The following is a 16,054-nucleotide window of genomic DNA, read 5'->3' on the forward strand; positions in this document are numbered from 1 at the left end:
CTGTTGAAGTTTAGGATCCTGCTGTTCAAGCAGTTCCTGATGAAGGTCCTCAAGCCCTTTAAGTGCATATTGAGGCTATAGTAGCTCTACTCAGGAGATCTGTCAGGCAGAGACGATCAACTATACCACTAGACTATATAGTCTATATAGGAGAATATGACTATGATATCGGCTGTGTGGTTGATCCAGTCACTTATACAGCTGTTGTTTCTTGTCCTCAATCAGATCCGTGGTTAGATGCGATGAAAGACGAGATTAGTATAATGATGTTTGGGAGCTTGTTGAATTGCCTAAAAGTCACAAGGTCATTGGCTGCAAATGGGTGTATAAGACCAAAAGGAACTCAAAATGAAAGATTGAGAAGTTTAAAGCCAGACTGGTAGACAAAGGTTTCGCTCAGAGAGAATGAGTAAACTATGAAGCAACATTTTCTCTAGTCTCTTCTAAAGATTCTTTTAGAGTGATCATGGCATTGGTAGCTCACTTTGATATGGAGTTATACCAAATGGATGTTAAAACTACTTTTCTGAATGGAGACCTTGATGAGGAGATCTATATGGTACATCCCGAAGGTTTTGCAACAGATGATTCATGTAAGCTTGTATGTAGACTAAAAAAGGCAATTTATGACCTCAAGCAAGCTTCTAGACAATGGTACTTAAAGTTCCATAGTGTTGTCACCTCATTCGGTTTTGTTGAGAACAAATTGAATCAGTGTATATACAGTAAGGTCAGTGGGAGGAAATGTATTTCCTTGTACTCTATGTGGACTACATCTTGCTTGCGAGCAATGATATTGGATTACTGCATGAGACAAAGTGGATGTTGTCGAAGAATTTTGACATGAAGGACCTTGATGAGGCGTCCTTTGTCCTTGGCATTGAGAACCATAGGGATCATTCTCGCCGATTATTGGGTTTGTCTCAGAGAACATATGTTGATTTTATTTTAGAAAGATTCAGTATGCAGGATTGTAAGCCGGGAATTGCTTCTGTCATTAAGGGTGATAAACTAAGTCTGTTGTAGTGTCCTCATACAGATGCTGAGAAAGCCCAAATGAAGAATGTACCTCATGCTAGGGCACTTGGAAGTATCATGTATGCTTAAATATGCACTAGACCAGATATTGCTTTTGCAATGGGACTTTTAGGTAGATATTAGTCGAATCTAGGATGCGATTACTGGGTTGCTGTCAAGGTTTTAAGATACTTAAAGAGGATAAAAGACTATATGCTGATTTATAAACATATTCAGGACTTGGAGCTAGTAGGGTATTCGGATTCAGACTTTGCTGGCTATCAGGATGACTTGAGGTCGACAACAGGATACATCTTTAAGTTAGCAGGAGGTGCAGTATCATGGAAAAGCTAGAAATAGAATTTGGTAACATCCTCTATTATGCAAGCGGAGTTTGTAGCATGCTTTTTGACAGCTATTCAGGCAATTTAGCTCCGGAACCTCATTAGGGAGTTGGTCGTGTTTGACATATAGTTGTATTGTGATAATAACTCTATAGTGTTATTTATCAACAACAACATACGTCTCAAGGGGTCTAAACACATAAAGGTCAGGTATTTGACCATAAATGAAACAGTTCAGAAAGGTGACATTAAAGTAGAGCATATTTGCACAGATGATATGGTTGTAGATCCACTAACTAAAGGCCTTTGCCCTTGTGTATTTGAACGATATGTCATTAACATGGGCTTAGGAGCATAATGGGATGTTGTTATTTAGTGGAAGCTGCTTTTGTCTTTGCTCTACTAAAGTTTGCATCTGTGTTTTGTTACATTTTGTAACATTTTGGATATGTATCAACTCCTTTGCATTCAATAAGGTGTTTCTAAATGTATTGTTGTCATGTTGAATACATATATCATGTGAAAATCTCAAGATACTGTGTAAACCTTGAGTAAAAGCTAGGGGCATCCAATTATTAGCCTTAAGCATATGTCTTGTTACACATAAAACAAGGTTAACCATAAGGACGAGACATATAGAGGTTCATTGAAACCCTAAAGATATTCTCTAGTGACACATTAAATTTCGTGCCACTTAAGGAAAGAGAATGTTGAATGACAAGGGTTGACACATAAGATATCACTTTCTTTGAAGTGTTATCCATTTGCCACACAAACATATTGAATCCATATCAATAAAGTTGAAAGCACTCGTGACCATGAAAGGCTCTGCGTGATTACATGCAGTTACCGCCATGATTCGGTATTTAAGACTTTATGGGATCGGATTAACTATTAAGAATAATCACTAGACCAACATAAAGGTGCGCAAATACAGTACAGTTTCAATTAATATAGCCCAAGTGGGAGAATATAAGAGTTTTTCTAATGTGAGCTTATATTAATTGAGATTGTAATTAACCGTTTTTACGGGGTTGGTCTAATAAAGTGTGATTTAAAGATTCTTATTTAGTCTAATATGGGTTAGGCTTGTGTGGGCCGAGTTGAGCCCGGCCCGTGATGAGAGGGCTCGGCTGAAAACTCTATAAATAGCACTGAATTCTCTCCTCTAGCCCTAATCTCTCTAAAACACTCCTAGCTCTCATAAGGATTCAGAGAAATTTCTCTCTGTTGAGAGGCTCAAGTGGTGATCTCATCGTGCTAGGTATCCGGAGGGTCATAGGGGATAAGGGCTTGAGCTTCGGATCGTCGCCTAAGGATTGGATCGTCGTCATTCCGCATCAAGAACGATGGATCCCAAATCAAGTATGCAAATCTCTTTAAACCACTATAGTGTTTCGGATTTCTAGCTATGGTGATCCTGGGATGCCATCCGTACGACGGCCGATAGCTTCGTGGACCCTACCGGCTCCTCTCCTCGACATGGCCGAGCTCAAGCTTTGGTGCTTCTAAAGAGACCTTCATTACGGAGTTCGCCGCCACCCTCCTCTTCCTCTACGTCGCCGTCTCCACCGTCATTGGCCAGAAGGAGCAGACCGAGCCTTGTGATGGCGTCTGCCGTCTCCTCGTCGCCTAGGCTTTCGGTGGCATGACCTTCGTCCTTGTTTACTGCATTGCTGGCATATTGGGTATGTTTTTCCAGTCTCGCACATTCGGTCTCTTTGGATTTTTCATGCTCTGGTCCTCCAAGTTCGCTCCTTTTCTGTGAATGTTAGCCCAAGAACTTTTCAAAGTTTGCATTTTTGTGTTGATGGGGGTTGAGGCGTTCTTTCTGTTTCATTTGTATGGCTCTCGTGTTCACAACCCTTCTTTCATTTCCATGCTCTGGTTCGTAAGAGTTTGTTTTTTCAAGTGATGGCTCAATAACTCATGGAAAGTTCGCATTTTTATGGTGATGGGGTCTTTAGGGGTTCATGTGTTTTCTATAATGTTTCTGTTATTTCAACACAGGTGGGTACATCAACCCGACAGTGACATTCGGGCTATTTTTGGCAATGAAGGTGAGCTTGAACATGGCAGTGGCAGACATGATCGCCCAGTGCTTGGGCGCTATCTCTGGTGTAAGGCTGGTGAAGGCATCCATGAAGCCCCACTACATCTCGCTCGGAGGTGGTGCCAACTTGGTGGCTCCGGGCTATAGCACGGGCACAGCCCTGGGTGCGGAGATCATCGGTACTTTCGTGCTGGTCTACACCATGTTATCGGCCGCTGACCCAAAGAGGAGAGCTCGTGACTCTCAAATGTCCGTACGTAACTACTTACTACTAACAACTCTACTCTTCCTTTTGAAGTGCAAATGGAGTAGCTGTTCTAGCTTTTCTGATGAGATGGGGTTTGTGTTTGGGTGTGCAGGGTTTGGCTCCATTGGCGATTGGTTTTGCAGTGTTCATGGTTCACTTGGCCACCATCCCCATCACTGGCACTGGCATCAACCCGGCTAGGAGCTTTGGTTCTGCTGTTATCTACAACCACCGCAAAGTCTGGGCCGACCAGGTATAGCCTCTCTCTCTCCCCCCCCCCCCCCTCCCCCTTCCCCTTCCCCTTCCCCTTCCCCTTCCTTAAACCAAGCTTTACTATATGAATAACACATTATGAGCTAGCTAAAACATGTTAATCATTTGCATTTATTGCAGCGAGAACTTTGGTTTCTTTGGTTTGATGACCCTTTTTATCCAAAGATGTTATGTGCACGTTTGGATTTGATATTATTGTCAATAGATAATGATTTTAGGCTAGTAATAATTGATGTTTGTGAATGTGGATATTCATAAGCAGTGGCTCTTCTGGTATGGACCATTTGAGGGGGCACTAGCAGTAACAGCATACCACCAGCACATCCTCAAATCAGCTGCCATCAAGGCCATCGAATCTTTCTGCAATAACCCCGCCAATGCTTCCTTTGGCAGCAACTTCCGCAGTAACCCTCGCAACAGCCTCCCTAGCTACTTCTTCTGCAGCCACCCTCACAACCACAGCAACCCCCAGCAACTTGAACCCCCACCAGCAACTTTGACCCCCACAGCAAGCCCCTAGCAACTTCCACCTCCGCAGCAATCCCCTTAGAATAGAGTTAAAAGAACTATCTATTTTTTGTATTGTCTGGATATGTTGCTATTTATCCAATAGGCAAGGTATAGAGCGAACTAATGCAGGAAGGAGATAAACTCATCCAATAACCTCCTAATGACTTATCCAAGAGTAAAAAATTTGACCGCTCATGACTTTTCTGTCGGCAAAAGTACACCACAAGTGCCATAACTTGTGTACGGCGATCACTTTGGTGCCATAACTTTTTTTCGGATCACTTTGGTGCCAAGTCGAAGGAAAATCGATCACTTTAGTGACTCCGGCCAAAAAGCTGACATGGCATTTATATTAAAAAAAATGGTTTGATTTGTACACGGTGGAAATTACGTGGCTTTTTTTCGAATTTTTTAATTTTTAGACAAATAATAATAATTAAAAAAAACAAAAAAAACAAAAAACAAAAAAGGTGTTGCGGCGGCGCGAGGAGCCCTCGCCCGGCTGCTACTTCACCACCGCCGAGAAGGGCCGGCGGTGGTGGACGCAGCGGTGGTCGGCGAGGGTCGCGGCCCTTGGCCGAGGCTTGGCGACCTTCGCCTCGCCCGCGAGGCGAGACCTCGCCGTCGCCTGGGTCGCGACGGCGAGGCCCCGCTCGCCTCGCCGGGCGAGGCGGGACGTCGCCATCGCCTGGGTCGCGACGGCGAGGTCCCGCCTCGCCCGGCGAAGGCCAGGCCGACCTCGCCGTCGCACGGGTCGCGACGGCAGGCGAGACCTCGCCGTCGCGACCCAGCGACGGCGAGGTCTCGCCTCGCCGGATCCGGCCCTCGCCTGGCGAGGCGAGGGTTGTCGGGCCCCGGCCAGGGGCCGGCGACCCTCGCCGACCACTGCGCCCACCACCGCCTGCCCTTCCCGGCGGTGGTGGCTTGGCGGCAGCAACGGCGAGGACTCCCTTGCCGCTGCTGCAGGGTTTTTTTTTTAAAATTAATTAATTAATTTAATATAATATAATATTTTAAAAAAATACACGTCAGCGGGCTAAACGGCGTCGTTTTTTTTATTTTTAATGCTGACTGGATCTCTCCGGTGAGCCGTGTGAGCGCCACTTCGGATTTCCGGCGGGCCACGTCAGCATTGGCACTAAAGTGATCGATTTTCAAAAAAGTTGGCACCAAAGTGATCCGAAAAAAAGTTATGGCACCAAAGTGATCGCCGTACACAAGTTATGGCACTTGTGGTGTACTTTTGCCCTTTTCTGTCCGTCATCCAATTGAATCGATTATTTTGTCAACGGAAAGCTTGCGATCGGTTGTTAAACGATTTGTACATTGTTTAATATGCATCGCCATAATTCATTTAGTCATTTACAAAACGACTCGCTAATTTCCATAGGACAGAGAAGAAACATATTATTTTTGGCCAAAAAAAAACTATGAATAAGTGATCTAAATAAAATTTTATCCTTTTCACGAAAATAGGTATCTTCATCTTCCTCTTTCTAAACGAGATGAAGACCTTATTGTATTCTATATTTCATTACGGCGGAATTGAAGTGCCTAATTGGACTTATATTTACTTGGCCTTGCTTTAACCAGAGGTAATCCCCTCTTGTTTCAAATGACCATCTCCCTCACTCACTCAACAACCGTCCGCTCACCTCTTTCACTGTTTCATTACATACTAGTGTTTCGACCGAATGGGAAATATTTTCACCCATCTTCTTTCTAGCATCTGCGCTAGTAAACTTACAATTTTTGTTGGATTGATTGTGTGTCTTGTGTTAAGAGAGACTTTGGTCAATGAGAAATCGTAGAAATGGATTAATTGTAGGTCTTGAGCTAGAGAGAGACTAGGGATTATAAGAAATCATAGAAATGGATGGATTGTGTTAGTTTACGTGAAATTGTAAAGATTTGATGATTTTCATTAGATTGTTGGGTCTATGAAATTCCTAATGTGCACTTTGTATCCAATGAAGGCGAGACCGACCTACACACAGATGCCGTAGTCAATGATGAATTGACCATCACAATCTAGATCAAAGGTAGCAGTCGTCGCCTCACCTTCCCAGGGCCGACAGCAACGGTAACACCCACTGTCAGATTGATGGCACCCACCATAACATTGAGGAGGACCTCCTGCTAATCGGAGCAGCATGAGCAGTAGTAGGACGACGCCGCCGCTGGCACTAGTACACACTGCCTTTTTGAAGTTTGTCTCCTATTTTCGCTTTGGCATCTGTTTTTCTTTATAAGAAAAAAATAGATCTACTAAAAATGGTGCTGATGTTCCTGGTTTGCTGCAAGGCCTCACTGCCGGTCCACAAGCACAGGACTAGCTTGTCCACTAATTGCTTCTCTTAGCAGCATGTTAGGCAAAATTGGAGGGTAGTTTTGCATTTCTATAATTAAATTTAAGGGGCTAGGGAATATTCCTCATGACTTATTTAAATATAAAAAAAATTAAACACTCATAATTTTTTCACCTATCACCCAATTGACTCAATTATTTTGTCCATGAAAAGCTCGTGACCCGAACTTTGTGAAGTGAGATTCGATTCTCGTAACAATATTTACTAACCCTAAATTTTGTTTTAATTTCATTTCTTTTTATTTTTTTGACCTAAACATGGCTGTAGATGGCTATAGATTTATTTTATTAAATTTTGGTTTCATTTTGTCGTCATTATTTGTTTTTATTGAGAGACGTTTATTTTGAAATAGCACATGACATGAAACTAAACAAAAAAAAATTAAGCAAATACTTGTATTTCTCATATTTCCTTAGCCTTTATTTATGTACAACTGTTTATAATACAAACAAATTACTGGTAAAGATTATAAAAGATAATTATAAAATCATTCCATAGCGAATAAATATCATTCTACGCAAACACCAACAAAAAAAATTCTAATCACATAAAATTCACATTTCGAGATAAGTCATTTGCACACAAAGTGACACTTGCTTATTTCCATCTTCGACTAGGTTTTGTGCTTTTCTTGGTTAGGATCGATTGCTCCAAAGGCACTAGTAACAGGGTTCCTCCTTTAACGCCATCTTTATCATTCATCTTGTCAGTTTAGGGTCTCTGATCTAGTAAGGATGATAAGGAACATACTACTATCAACACACACCACACACAAAGAGTTGGCAATATTATATAAAAACTATATAAAGGAATATAGTTTTGAGATTAAGATATACATGTTCTTCCAAGTCAAGTATCTTTACATCCTTCGACTTCCGTGACAATCCGTCGTCCAACTGTATCGATTCTTTTGTCAACAGAAATCTTGTGACCCGATCTTTGTGAAATAAGATTCAATTTGTGTGACAATAATTTACTTTCTCTTGATTTTATTTTAATTTCTTTTATTTTTGTATCTTTTTATCCAAACATAGTCTTAGATTATTTGATCATGATGATGTTTAGGTAGTTAATCTATTTAATTTAACCGTTGATAATGAAATTAAATGGTACATAGCCTTACAGAAATCATGTCAACCTCAGAAGGGTAGCGAAACAGTCCCGTAAAATCCATCTCAGTGGTGAGTCTCACACTATTTATTTAAAGATAAAAAAAAATTAAATGCTCATAATTTTTCCGCCTGTCATCAAATTGACTCGATTATTTTGCCAACGGTAAGGTCATGACCGAGTTTTGGGAAGTGAGATTTGTTCTCATAACAATAATTACTAACCCTAGATTTTATTTTAATTTCATTTCTTTAGATCCAACCATAGCCTCGTTATTTGATTTAATTTTAATTCCATTTTATTGTCATTAATTTTTTTTATTGAGAGACATTTATTTTGAAATAGCATGTAACATGCGCATAAAAGAGAACAATAAAAAAAAATCGAGGAAAATACTTGTATTCCTTGTATTCTCTTAGCCTTTGTTTATGTACGACTATCTAAAATAGATTCAAATTACATGTAAAGATTATAGGAGCTAATTTTCAAATTATTCCATAACAAATAAATATCTTTCTACACAAATAGTAACGAAATAAATTCTGATCACCTAAAATTCGCATTTCAAATCATCTACACACAAAATGAGTCAAATTATGCTTATTTCCGTCTGCACACAAGATGGCGTTGTAGATCACAAGCCCGAACTAGTTGAGTTCCAATTGGATCTTCTCCAAGACCTCCTTGAAGATATGCTCCATGGTCATGGAGGGGGCGACCACGTAGGTCTGTCCCTCGATGATATATACCTTGAAGTGCTTACCGTGACTGAGGACTTGACATGGGAGGTAATAAGCTTGGCATAGAGGAGGAGGCTCTCGCGGTCAGTGATGCGGGGCCGACGGTGAAGACGGTGGTAGGAAGAAAGGGAGCACCTTTGAGGTGTAGTTGATAGGCGAAACGTGGAACTTGACGCACTTCTGGGTTGGCCATGTCCATGCCTTTTTTGCAAGCTTAACGTCCTTAATGGATTCTCCGGTTATGGCAAGGTACTCCAAGAAAAAAAAGATGAGTGCTTTATTTAAAAAAGGAAGCTGCATAAATCAAATATGAAGGCAAAAATCTTATTTCCTTATACATTTAAAAGAAATGAATATGCATGCATTTAATATTATATGTCAATGGTCAATAGGTAAAAAAAAGGAGGTATATTATTTATGTTTCCCTTTTTGGTATATTGTTTACGTTTCCCTTTTTAGAATAACAAAGCTTGAGACCATTTCTTTTTCCTAATAACGTAAAAATTGGGATGATATTTCTACATGATCCAAAACAAAGAACTCGATTTCAAACGCTTGAAACCTTTGAATTCGTACAAATTTTAATATGTAGAGTCGTTTCAAAATTTTCTAGAAGTGTTTAAAAATTTAAAATGTTTTTCCTCATATTAAAAATTTTCCAGGAAAGGCACCATAAAAAAATACATAAAAGAAATTGGGCAAATGAAATTGATCATGAAAATCCAGTGTTTTTGCAATTGGACGATTGATCTTTAAGTTATAGAAAACAAATTTACCAATACAGAGATCTAGGGTGGGCATTTCATTTCACTGATTATTTAACTAGTGCCCTTTCAGTACCTAAATTATCGCCGCTAAGTATTTATACAATATTTTTTTATTTATTATGGTCCTAAAATGTAACCTAATCATTCAACTAAAACAATCACAATTCAGAAAAAGAAACATAAAAGAAATGCAATCAATTGATGGTACTTTAGAGACTACAAGCTTGACTTTAGAGACTATCCTATTTCAAAACGGGTAATGTGGTTATCAAAAGTTTCGGAGAAAAGTGAAGCCCTAGGTCAACACTTTGTCATCCTAAATCGGGGTCCCAATCCAACTTTAGGATTTTAGGTACTCACTTAGTCCCCCTCTAGTTTCTTCTAAGTTTCGACACCTCCATATTACCTATTCAATTATTTGAGGTGAATCCTAAATTCAATTAAGTTATTTACTATGATTTTTTTTTATTTTCAAAGTGATGTTTCTAAACTACTATTTTTATTTTTTTTATATATTTTTCAAACCAAATATATTTCATTCATTAAAATTAATAAGCTAAACTAATCCTAAATGATTCTAACTAAACTAAAAATCCGTAATCTAATCTAAAATGAACATGCAAATCAACAATCAACCGGGTAAAGACATGAATTATGATAAAAAAGAAGAAGAAAAGAACGTTCCTAACTATATGAATTCTAATGAAGTGAAACTAAGTTAAATCTAATACTACAACTCAACGATTTCATAAAAACCTATTTTTTTCTAACCAATTTTCCAATTTCTTGTTCTAGGGTTTTTATTTTTTGTTTTATTTCTGGAAATAGGGCCTTGGGGCCTGGCCCGGATATGGGCTGATTGTGGACTCTTATGGGTTTGGACCGTGAACATAGTCGGGCTAATATGTCAAGTCCATATTCTAAGCTATTTGAACCCAACTCAAAATAAATTTGGCCCGACTTATTAATAATCAAAAGCCCCCTATCTAAACAAATTAAGCCCAACCTATCACCCCTGTCAAAGCAGATTAAGCCCGACGTATCAATTTAAACCCAATCCATTAAAACTAACCAAAGCCCAGCCTATTTCTCTTTTTCTTCATTGCTTACTTTTCATTATATTCATTCTATTAATGGTGTCGATGTATTGAAAAGAACCTGGAAATCGACATCCGGATTAACAGCAACATGCAAACATGCTAAGAATCATAAATCTAAACATCAAGCTTAATCCTATCTTCACTCAAACAGAAACAATATATCTTGATACCTTTTGCTCCTGTCTTCTACAAACCGAGACAAAGGAATAGATTCATACCTCGATGAAATCGAGTTTTAATTGCAGTCAATGATACAGCTCAAATGAATATTCACAATATGCTTTGGTCAAGCATGCTTGCTCATGTGTTTCTAACAATATACATTCTCGAAAAATTACCAAAAAAATTCTTGAACCTATTATACTTGTGCCAATTCAATCCTAGATCTTTCAATTTAGTCATAAACCTTTTGATGATTTGCCAATTCAGTCTTAAACCTTTCGATGGTACCACTTGAGATCAATTTTGGCCCGAAATCGCTGACGTGGTAATTTAGTCAACATCATGGCAAAACTGACACTAACGTTGACAAATTTTAAATTTTTCTTAAATTTTTCTTTTTTTCTTTTTTCTTTCCTTTTTTTTTTCAAACCTAGGTTGTCGACCCTCGCCTGGTCTAGGCAAGAAGGCCTTCACGGCCTCCCGAGCCACAAGTGAGGGCCGCAACCCTAGCTAATTGGTTGATCTGGGTGAGGGCATTGGCAGATTTGGGTGAGGGCATTGCCCTCGCCTGTGTCAGCGATGATCGACCAGCTACCTCGCGGGCATAGGGTTAGGAAAAAAAACAAGAAAAGAAAATTTTAATAAAAAAATTCAAAGAAAAATTAATTTTTTTAAAAAAATATGAACGTCAAAATCAACTGTATCATGTAGGATGGTTGGCGCTAACCAGAAAGTCCGGCCAAATTTGGCTAGAATGACTAAATTGTCAAAATCTCAAAGGTTTAGGACTGAATTAGAAAATTGTCAAAATGTTGAAAACTAAATTGGTCAAATTGAAAAGTTTAATATTCAATCGACACAAGTGCAATAAATTTAGGACTTTTTTGGTAATTTTCCTATATTTAGCACATGTAACTTCCACACATTGCCATATGGCAGTAGCTATTTCATTCATACCAACCAGGACATTATAAATATTCTCAAAATAATACATATGAAAACTTAAATTCATCACGATAATAAAGCTCTCTTTATCTATATATTTTGACAAGGTTGAGTCTATATAGTCCACTCCTCTTAAGCCCTCTCTTTCTTCATCCAAGTCACCATCGTCCTCCTTTCATTATGACCAATTTGATCTCCTCCTTTTTCTTTCCTACCGGTAAAAGTTATCTATAGATACCTGACCATCCATTCGTAATAAAATACTATTATTGCTTCTCCTTTCCGTTAGTTCTAAGCACCAACAAGCTATTAGAACAATATATTCGATTAACAAACACAAACAAAGTCAATCAATTGAAAATGGAGAAAAACAATTCAAGATTGGACTAAATGCACTAAACAAAAGTAACATCCACAGAAGTTGGGATTGCACTAAATCCAATTTCAATGAAGAAAATGAAATAGATAGATGACAAGATATTTATCAACATCTCCTTAAATCTGATCATCCATTCTTATCAAGACACTATATCCGTCGTCCAACCCATCATTCCTGAGCACCAACAAGACATTAGAACGGTATATTCAATAAACAAGCACAAGCATAGCCAATCAATTGAAAATGCAGCAGAAGAGTCCAAGATTAGACCTAACAACTCGCATCTCTAGTATGTGATTGAACAAATGAAGCGTAGAACTGGCAAAAGTCAGCATACATCATGTGATCAGGCACCGCGAGCACAAAAACATGCTGCTTCCTTCCAACCTAGAAAAAAAGCACAAAAAAATTATACCAACACACTTCACGAACAAGTCGACACTACTCAGTACTTGTTCAATTGACTCGCAGAGCAAAACAAATGAACAAAAAAATGCCAATATGCCAGGATTACCGGGAGATTGGCAAATGAGGAGGAGCCAGCATGCATGATGCCGCTACTCACTTTGATCTTGAGATTTCCGGAGGAGAAAGGGAACGATTTAGACATATTGCAAGCTCGATAATGAACATGTGACCTCTGGCCAACAAAATGAACATGTGACGCACAAAACCAGAAACAGAATCTCGCATTGTCATCTGTTAGTAACTAAAACGAAAAAGTATCATGCACCTGAAACTTCAAACATCTCACTTAACTTAGTCAAACTCCAAATCTTACTAGTGATTTGACGTGCTGATTGGCCAGCAAATTCATCTTGATTTTACTAGTTATTCGCATTATGGACTTGGGATCAATGATTAATTGCGTAATTTTGTTTTTGTGTGACCAAATGATATTGTTTAATTGAAGGCATGGCCTGCTAAATGTTTGATGCTTTGTTTGCAACTACTCAAATGTTGCTATACGCTTCTTTATACTTGTTTTTTAATCAAATTGATGTCTTAAACCTTAAAGTTTTTTTTGTGAATGATGTCAAAAACTCTAGCATGTGTTGTTATTGCTAGCGACCCGATTTTGTCCCGTGCTTGAAAATGGGCTCAAGTTCAAATGCCCTTTCTAATCGGAGATAACCGTGAAATCCCAAACTCTTCATCTCATCGAGTTGGTTGAAGATGACGATGATCACCGAAACATCACTTCGCTTCCTAAAACATGGCAACAAGTTCCGTTACCAGCGAATGCAACTTTCTCAAGCTTCGTGATCACTTGATTGCAGTCGGATTGGGAGATTCGTGTCCCGATTGGACCGGTCAAGTACTTTAAGAGGCTCGATAAATTTGTTTGCATGTGTTTTCCGAGGTTCCTTGATGTCATCTTGCCGTATATCCTTCTTTGTAGTAGCACAAAATAGCCGACGAAATGGTCTGGTTCCAAAGCATGTATGACACAACGCTTGATTGTTTTACATATGCATGCATATTGGTCACCTCGAAACTAAAAGCCAAATTAGTAATGTGAAACTGAGAATCAATATGGACACAAGTGCATATCTGGGCATCTCTAAGTGCCTTAGTGGAAATTTCGACAATGCCTAATGCTTTAGTATGAGCAATATGAAAAGTTTAATGCTATCTAGATAATAAAGACAATGGCTTTACCAAAACTTCGATCTTCTAAGCCTCGCAAATCCATGATTTTAACATTCTCATGAATAAAGCAAGTGGGAGAGAATATTCACAAGCAGCAACATCAACACCCTCAAAAGGGAAAAAAACACACAAAAACAAAAGCAAAAACAAATCTAAAGGTCTGTACTGCATTTCGAGCAAATCCCACACATTTCCCACAAGCAACCCATGCACATGCACATCCACTCGACGACGACCCATTAAAGTACAAGACCCGTAAAGATATCATCATAGCATACTTTCTCTGTCTCGTTTCACTTCTTGGGATTTTCTGATCCACTCTCTCTCTCTCCCCCCCTCCTTTCCTTGATCCTGAAACCCTGAAAAAGACAAGCTGGGGTCCATTCTTTTTTCCTCATAGCAAAGAGAAAATCTCTAGGTCCGAAGAGAGCCTGTGTGTAAGTGTGTGTGATTGCAGAACACTAGACCTTCGCGTGCTTCGCGACGACCTCGCTCTCGGGAAATTAAACGAAAATTCTTTTTTGTTCCTAGTGAATGTTTCTGTTATTATCGGAGCAAGAATGGGGGGCGCTCCCACCATCGTCCTCGAAGTTTTGCCCACAACGAGCCATCGCCATTTCAATCACGATGCTGTAGCTGATGGGTCCCGATGGTTCTTTTGGTTCTTTTCTTGGTTACAAACTCTGCATGGAATGGATCGTTACTTATAGCACAGCTTCAGAGGATTTGACTTGAGAAAAGTTTCAACTTGCTAGTCTCGATGGGTCAAACATACCATTGCATCTCAGTATAGTTTTTTCCTCTTCAGCTGAGGTCTCAGCTTCAGCGAGCGTATGCACGAATGGTTATGTAGTTGATGCATAAGTGCGTCTGCATTCTTAAATTGCATGCAAAATATCTTTTCTTTTATTCGGAGTACATCCGATGTGATTGCATACTAATATAATAAACCATGAATAATTATAGCGAGCGAAACGATGTTTTGTTTAAGGTTCCGATGATGAACTAAAGATCATGTCTTCAAGATAGCAATCCGAACGATGCAATGACCTAAGTAAAATGTTCTCTCCTACTATGTTCTATTGTAAGTGTCTTTCCCACATCATTACACTATCTGTTTATGTCACGCCCCAAACCCTTCGAGCGCGCAACAACCCGCTACGGTCGTCATGATGCGACGTCCTAGGACGCATCGCCGACCCAACAGTTTATCTTTTAACTATGCATGCGGAAGCTATAACAACAATCCCCAGACAACAATAATAAATAGGTATAGGTAGGAAAACGATTCGCAACAGTCAAACCAAAACACCATTTTAATAATCACTTGATTAACCCATGGAAACATTTTTACAAGCCCATTTCGAGCACTTCCACAAAAGTCTACAAAAAATACCAGGCCGGGGTCAATTTACTTCACCAAAAGGTCAGTCCCAAAAAGTCAGCTTTCAGGCACCCCAAACCATACTGGGTGCATCAACATGCTAATGGCCTGAAAAATGTCAACAACAAATGAGACGAAAGTCTCAATAAGTTAACGGCCTAAATCCCGCTTAGGAGGCCAACTCGCCTCGAGGTTCCTAGTCAGGCAACCACACATAGTATAGAGATCAATCACATGCCGGTAGAAATCACAAGAATCTTTACCTCGTCTTGATACACGTGTCATGCATGACCTCAGTCAACCAATGTCACAACAATGCATCCAGCACAACACATACTCGGAACACATAAAGAGAATTCCCATACATCATGCATCAACACTCGCACGTGTCTTGATTATAAGGTAAAACCACTTGGGCACGTCCCATACCATGCCTAGCAGTATTGATCCCATAATCAAACACTATGCAACGTGCGTGTTCCATTTATCACGGCCCCTTTGGGCCACTACACATCAAGCAATACGCAGCAAGATGGTAGTCTTCCAGTATGATCGGGCATCATCTCGCCCTGTCGGGCACGGCAACGTCAAACGATCTACAGGATGACGGCATTCCAATACGGCAACATCAAATGATCTACAGTAAGATGGTATCCCGTAAGGAGCATCGAATCCACCATCGGGCGGCGATTCGGCATCCGGAGTATCGACAATCTAGATAATCTCCAAGCATCCGATAAAATCGAGCGCGATCTGCAGCAAACCTCGATAAATCGGGCATCGTCAAGCGATCTACAGCAAGACGGCTTCAACATGTGACTACACGAACACACAAGCATTCAGGTAAATTCTTATCTTTTCAATTAGCCAATGCAAACATGAACTGTGCTCGAACTAATGCCACGTAGCCATTTTCTCGTGATCACATATGCAAACAGTCGCTCAATTTTGTAATTCATCATTTCGAAACACGCTTTTCGTTCTCAAAGCCTCAAATTCCT

General features: G+C 39.7%; 1 pseudogene; it reads left to right on the forward strand.

The window, feature by feature from the left end:
• The first annotated feature begins 744 nt into the window (after positions 1-744).
• On the forward strand, positions 745-4,454 carry LOC115666823 (probable aquaporin PIP2-8; annotated as a pseudogene).
• Positions 4,455-16,054: the final 11,600 nt, after the last annotated feature.

Source organism: Syzygium oleosum, unplaced genomic scaffold, assembly GCF_021117445.2.
Source record: "Syzygium oleosum isolate NSW1041296 unplaced genomic scaffold, Sole_v2.1 Sole_v2.03, whole genome shotgun sequence".
NCBI lineage: Eukaryota > Viridiplantae > Streptophyta > Magnoliopsida > Myrtales > Myrtaceae > Syzygium > Syzygium oleosum.